Here is a 7348-nt window from a genome sequence, read left to right on the forward strand (position 1 = left end):
TGAGTTGACCATATCTGCTACTTAAAAACCCTTCGTGATCAACCACATCACCCTGTTACTGCTCAGTTTTTGTACTTCCATCTTCTAGTAAGGACATTTTTACAGCAACCAACCTTCCAGCAGCTGCAGGACCCTGCATAGTCCAGGTTTCACACCTTCCATGACCTTCCATCACTACAAATCACCTGTGGTCTGCAGGCTCCCATCACCTACATATTCACTTCATAAAATCAACCAAGGTCCTCCTCTGCAAAGCTCTTTGGGGCCTAAATCACAGTCTATTACTTGTACTACTTGAGGCCTTGCTCATCTATTCATGGCAGTCCTTGCCAGCCACAGTTCTGGTACTTAAAACCCATAGACGCCCAAGTTTCTGTTCTCAAAGGGCTGGATTAGAAACTCTCTGGAGAACAGAACTCGAACTTTGGATTTCCTTCCAAAGCAGGCCTGCTTGTATCCTACTGTGACTGCCATCATGTCAAAGTGAATCACATGCCCCTTCAGTAAGGCCAAATGATACTCAGAAAAATCGACATACAGACCCACATACACATTACTAAGGGGGAACGCATTAAGAACCTTTCAATTTCTTCATGGACTCCTCCTTCAAATTCCCAGTTGGCAGAGATGGATGTCCTGATGTGGGGGTGGGGTGACAGCTTTTTGTATTGAACCAGGCGAGAATGATCTTCTCCTGCCCTTTATTCAGCATTTTTACGCACAGATTTTTAAAGGCAGGCATAATCCTCCCACATATTGATTTGAAATTTGAGGCGGAAGGTTTATTTGCTGTTTCAGTTATGTCAGTTTCCAAACCTTTCCCCATGAACACACTTGCAGTAGAAGGGGGTGGCTGAAGGTGACCCTCCACAGGTCACTGCAGTTTCCTTTCCTCCCTGCCTTGTAGCTCTTTACACTGAATTTCATTAGTATCTACTAACTCAATAAGCATTGTTTAAGTAGGTCGTTCTGATTTTAGTTACTGTCCTCCTTTTGTGTAAACCCAACCTCATTACATGTCTGCAGCTACGCAGAGCTGCACTCGCCAGGGGATGACCACCATGGGATCTAAACCTTCCACCCAATGTCACCATCAACGTAAGGAGGGTGAGGTCAATTTCATTGACTTTGCGGCAAGCTATAGCCACGCTCACAAAGGCCTGAAAATTGACATAAAGAGCAAGCAAAAGAAAGGTGATCTTCATTGCCCAAAGGTGGAATGGAGGCACTAAGAGAAGATGCATCTGTCCCAAGCTGATGGCAGAGGACAGACAGTACACCAGGTCAGCATTAATTTGACCAATTAGCTGCTAGTATAATTTTCTAACACAGATTTTGATTTCCCAGACAAAGCTCCAGCAGATTGGTACTTGCTCTTTCCTTGCAAAATGATTAAGTATCTTTACATCTGACTTTTGTGGACTCCCTCAGAAATTTGACGGATTAGTTGGTTTGACTTCCTGCTCTACTGGCAACATACAACCAATTCACCCCAGCCTAACCAGCCACCGTTTGTATAGATGTCAGGTGGGATTGAAAACCACATAGAAGGCAGTCTCAAAGTAGCTGAGTAGGTGGCAATCAGGGAGCCGACAGCCCCAGGGGAGGAATGATTGAGCGTGGAAAACCAGGCCAGCTCGTCAAGGAACAGAAGAGTCTGCAGAAGTCAGCTTTCTGAGATGTCTCAAGCCAGTGGCTTCCAAATTTTTTGATTGCACACCCTCACCAGTAAAAATTTTTGAACATGTACATCCAATATATATATTTATTTATTAATAACATACATATGCTACTGTAGTAAATATTAGGTACATTATAAAACATACACAAAACATTTTAAAAAAGGACAGTGTAAAGATTAGAACCCCACTATTTTAAAAATATAATTTTATATTGTCTATTAATGGTACAAAAAATATTTTCTTCCAGCACTAATAGGCTGTCTTGCACACCCCCTGGGGTGCTTGCGCCCAACTTTGGAGATCACTGTCGTAAGCTACCAGACCAACATAGGGGGAGGTTCCACACAGTGAGGCTATTGAAGGCTGGTAAGAAGGGGAAAGGGACGAAAATAGCACTGTGCAATGAACATCGTGCTCAAGTACTACATGGCCGTGGCTGTTTTAAGGATGAGAAGAGAACAACCACTCAACCAAGAACTTCATTAACTGCTCTTCTCAGGGCTCGTTATCCAGAGATGCTATCAGCACCTTTCAGTGTCAACCCAGACAGCTGCAAGCTATCTTCCAAGAGTCACAGCAGGAAGAATTTGTGCAGGAAGAATGAGCAGAGGCATTTTCTTGGTCCTGGTTTTACAAAAAGGAATGTAGGGGGGAAAAGCATATTCTTTGGCATTTAAGCAAGCACTGTGTAGAGTGACACAGGCCAGACCCTGCCAGATCCCTGATGAAGGATCCATAGGTGGTGGGTTCAGGATCCTCGATGCAAAAGGCAGAGTTACAGAGATGAAATGTGTGCTTAGCAGTACAAGATAAGATGAAGCATAACAGAGGAACAGCTCGCTAGCATGAGTCCAGTTTAGTCCCATATTTCAGTCAGACATTTACCAGCAATAACTGCTTAAGGCAAGAGCATAAAGCACAACACAAATATGAAGCAAACCTTTCCCTAGCATACACCCTGGAAATCAACAGTTTTAGGGGCTCAGGTGAATGGAGGCCATGCAGTGTTTCCCTGAAGTGTCAATTTAAAGTGCCTAATCCCTTTCTAGACCTATGGGTACTTTTAGCCACCCCAATCCTGTGGAAAACTGCAGGCCAAGTGGCACAGGTAGCACTGATGGCCTGTTTATAGTGGGATCTTACTGGTTGGTTCCCAGTGACGGTGCACCTTCAGCAACCGCTAATATCTTCAAGTTTTTGCCAGTTCATTGTTCTCAGGGATCTCCTTTTTCCCTCTGCCCAGCTTGCAATGCCCAAGGCTCTATTTGCACATCTGCTGAACAGCCTGAGTTCCCATTGCCACCTCCTGAGTGCTTCACTTTTCCAAACTCAGGATGCATAAACTGAGACACACAAAATAAGTAGATGTCTTTGAAATTAATGGACTTGAGCAACTTGTTGGTGCTAGCAAGATAACTCACTCTGCCTCTCAGGTAGTTCAGTAATGATAATTGTAAATGATATTTTCAGGAGGTGGGTAGTTCCTTCCCATGGCATCAGCACTTTGTGTTGCACTAAATCAGCAGCTGTCAGATTGCAGCCCTGTAAGAGATGGCCAGGAGTGTAACTGGGACCACCCGCTCCCACCTTTGCTTCTAGAGGCAAGAGACTGTGGTGCTGCACAGCTGCTGCAGTACCCGTGGGCATACTGCTTGGCCATATTCTTCCAGCTAAGCTGCCACCACTACAAAGGTGCTGTTTCTGTTTATATTTTGTTCCTCTGCATCACCTGGCAGACGAGGAGCCCATTACACCCCTACCCCATTACAGGGCAGGACTGCTGAGGATCTCCCTGCACAACATTAACTACACACAGACACACAAGTATGTTCTCGGGCTTGTCATGACATCAGCAGCAGCATGCGCCTATCCCAGAGCAAAAGGAACATTTGCTCTTCTGCTAGCCATGGTGTGCTCTTGTACCCAAAGGCTTGTAAAACTAATGACATTTGGAAAGGGGAGAGAAGGGAAAAAAGAGAAGGGAGACAGAGAAATAAAACCTACGTGTTTGGTATTTGTCGCAGTTGCTTGCGTTACTTTCTGAGGATTTTTGTGAGTCATGACTAGACAAATGAACTGCAACAGGACCTGTAGAGATTACAGCTGAGTGGGCTGCTGGCAGTATGACGATATTTAGTATTAGCAAATGTATAGAGCCATAAACCAGAGAGCTGGTATAAACATCATTCTGGTAGGCGGGAGAGGCAGGCAAGATAACCAAGCAGCCGCACTGCCAGGAGAAGTTTAATTTAATATTAGATGCTGTATACCATCCCACGAATGTTAGTCCCTCTCACCAAATAGTGACTGTGCTGCTGGGAGATGGGGTGAGCTGTAAGAAACACATTTCAGAACTGGTCTTAAAACAATATGGAAACACACTGAATGCAGGATAAACAACTGCTTACCTATCCAACAAATTCATCCTCCTGGAGTTTTATGATTGCTGTGTCAGTTCCAGTTAATATCTGATTTTAATTTCTTTTGAAACCAGTGTTCCTTGGAAATGAAACAGTCATTGCTTCCTCACAAGCTTTTGGCTAAGATTAGCATCACACTCCTTTCATGTCAGTCACACACTTCACTAGGGGCACGTCCTGCCATTGTTTCCATTCAAATGTCTCCATGCTGAAGTAACTTACATTTTAGCAAATGCAGACACGCTAAAATGCTATGGTAACAGCAAGGTTATGACTTAGAGGAAGTGCAGAAGTAAAGTCAATGTGAAGGATTACACACTGAATGCTCCTCCTATTACAAAAGAAAACCATGGGACCATGACCAGGCATCTCATCAGTTCCAACACCCAGGCTTTGCACTCATGCCAATTCATTTTACTACATAAGTGCTAGTTAGTGGCTCCATAATGCTTTTTCACCTGGTTTCCTATGATAATTTTTGACGTTATGGTTTTCTCACTCCTGTTATACACATAGCCTGGGGCGAGATCATACCGTGAGGTAGCTCACTCCTAGGAGCAAAGGAGAGCTAGAAATTTGTATCACGCAGACCTCACACTTCGTAGCTAGTTTGCTTGCTAGAAGCATTAACACAACTTGTATCAACAGAAGTCAGGGCATGTCCTTGTCTGGGTTACAGCATGCCAGAAAACCCTGCAGCTGCTGGTTTCACAAGGAGGCAACTCCTCTGTGAACAGCAAAGGGCAGGAGAATGCTCCGGTGTCTCCTCCTGTGGTCGGGCACCTGGCTGTGCTGCTGGTTAGGAGCTACAAGTTTTACTAATCATGAATATATTTGTAGGATACAGGCAAAGCTGTAAAGACATCATCTATGTCTTACCCCACTCTACAGACCTATCTCTCCAACGTCTTGGGCAGAGGTCTAGGAGATATTTATTTTAGGGGAGATGTCCCATAGCAATTTAGAAGAAGTTGAAAAGAACATGTATATTCTTAATGACAAATCACCACTTATCTGCTTCACTGAACTGAATTTCATGTGAACGACTGCAGCGGTTAGGTATGACAGATACTGAGGTTGAGCTCACTGAGGAACAAGTGGGTGAGGCCACCTGGTTTGTTTGGGCTTCAGTCATAGAGGTTTGCACTATTGTATTTCACATACACCAAACATCTAAAAGATACTGTCCCTTTTTTTCTCTCTGGTACTTTTTCATCCAGTTTAGTTGCCTCCAATTTTTGCAACAAAAATTTGCTTTCTAGCAGTGTTCAGAGAAGAGTAATTTTTATGCTCAAATCACCACATTTGAATATGGACTTCTGTAACAATTAATCCATTTTCATGCTAACTAGAAAGACTGACAGTACTGCATGTGATTTAAAACTGGAACTTTATTCTAAACCTGTGTGCCTGCTTTTTAATTAATATTTGAAACCACTGGCATAGCTGGGTATCTTCCCCCTGTATTTTGCTGTGGATGAAGCCCCGCTGCTCCTGTCAGTGCTAATTTGTGGTATGGTGATTCAATGCCAAAGATGCCAACTCTACTGAGAAGCTCTGCTGAGACTGTATTTTCTCAATGCAGTGCAGGTTGCTTAGTGACCTGTCACCAAAACAAATGCAATCACTTGTATATTTAAAGAGCAGTCTTTCCCGAAGGGTCCAGTGTTTTGCAGGGACACCTGTTAACTTGCATGCTTGAAATTTCTGTCCTGAAATGACAGGCTCGATGTTGTACTCCAGCTGGTTAACACTTTTTATAAGGAAGTCTATGACTCATCTCACATCAGCGTTGCTTAAATCACATTTCAACGTGCATGTTGTCGGGCTGACTGCAGGAGCAAGAGTCAATAAAGCACTACCCTTTCCCAGACAGGTAGCAGTTTATACACTTGTTTCCTATTTCTTCATCCTTGGTGGAAACTGAAGTTAAATGACATGTTTCCTATCAAAATACACCATTGAGTTGCATACGAACAAGGACACGGAGCATGAGGGTTTCCCATCATCTGGGACACAAGTTGTCCTGTAATGTCAGGTCACTCTATGCACTCGCAACAGGGCTGAGCACTGAAGTCCCCCTCAAGCACTGTAAGGTCACACCTTGTATTTCATGGCTGGTGGTCAAGTGATGCACTCAAGGGTTGTGCTGGGTGATTGGACGTGCATGACAGCTAATGCAAGCTCCTGTATAAGAAGGGTCCAGGTATACCAGCTTGTTTCTCTTTAAACTCACCTCCAAAATTAGCTGAAGTCTCACTAAATACTAATAGATTTATGTAAGAAGGATTTAAGTATCTGTAACAGAAAGGATGACAATTTATGAGTCACTGATACACATGCTCACATTTTGTCCTCCTTGCCTCAGCCTGTCACCAACAAAACCAAAAAAGCCCCATGTCTAACAAAATACATTATATTTGTGAAGGCAGATACTTTATTCAGAAAATCCTAAACCCAAAGGGTTTCACAGGGAGCTTTACTTCAGCCCTCCTGTTTGCATGCTTGATGCTGGCACAGTTGATGACTGCCTTTGCTGCAGGACTGGGGCTACGAAAACAATTTCTGGTCCAGTCATTAAAAGCAAGAAGGCAGAAGGGCAGACAGGAGGCCTGTCCTCCAGAGAGGAGTGCCTGAGAATGCCACGGCACTACCAGTTCCTGCATGGAACAGCAGTCATCGCTTCTCCTCATGGTAGAGCCAGGTCTTTTGCCTGGTTCATTTCATTCCTTTTGTTGAGAGCACGGATTTAATGGACACCTCTAAGTCTGGCACCAGCTGTCAGAGAGGTTTCCTCAGCATGTTTATGGAGCTCCCACCATAAATGCTACACAGGCACAAATTAATTGAGCCCTCTCAGCACACCCATCATGTCTGATTGCGGCATTCCTTTCATTTTAGAGTTTGAGAAAATTCCTAATGCTGTCTTAAACAAGCTGTGCCTCCTTTCCTTTTAAGATTTTGATGGGCTATTTGAAACAGGAAGAAGCAGATTTTTTAAGAATACAGAAACAGTTAGCCTTTTCATATTTCTTTATGTGTTTAAAGAGCAGCTAGATGATTCTGTAAGAAATATTTACCACCAAGATTTTCAAGACCCAGCTGGTTAAAGCCCTGAGGAACCTGGCCTTGGTTTTACAGCTGGCCAGGCTTTCAGCTGAAGGTTGGATGAGAGATATCCTGAGCTCCCATCCCACCTAGATTATCCTAGATTATCCTAACTAATGGCACTAACAGCTGGAAAAC

Source organism: Strigops habroptila, chromosome Z (assembly GCF_004027225.2).
Source record: "Strigops habroptila isolate Jane chromosome Z, bStrHab1.2.pri, whole genome shotgun sequence".
NCBI lineage: Eukaryota > Metazoa > Chordata > Aves > Psittaciformes > Psittacidae > Strigops > Strigops habroptila.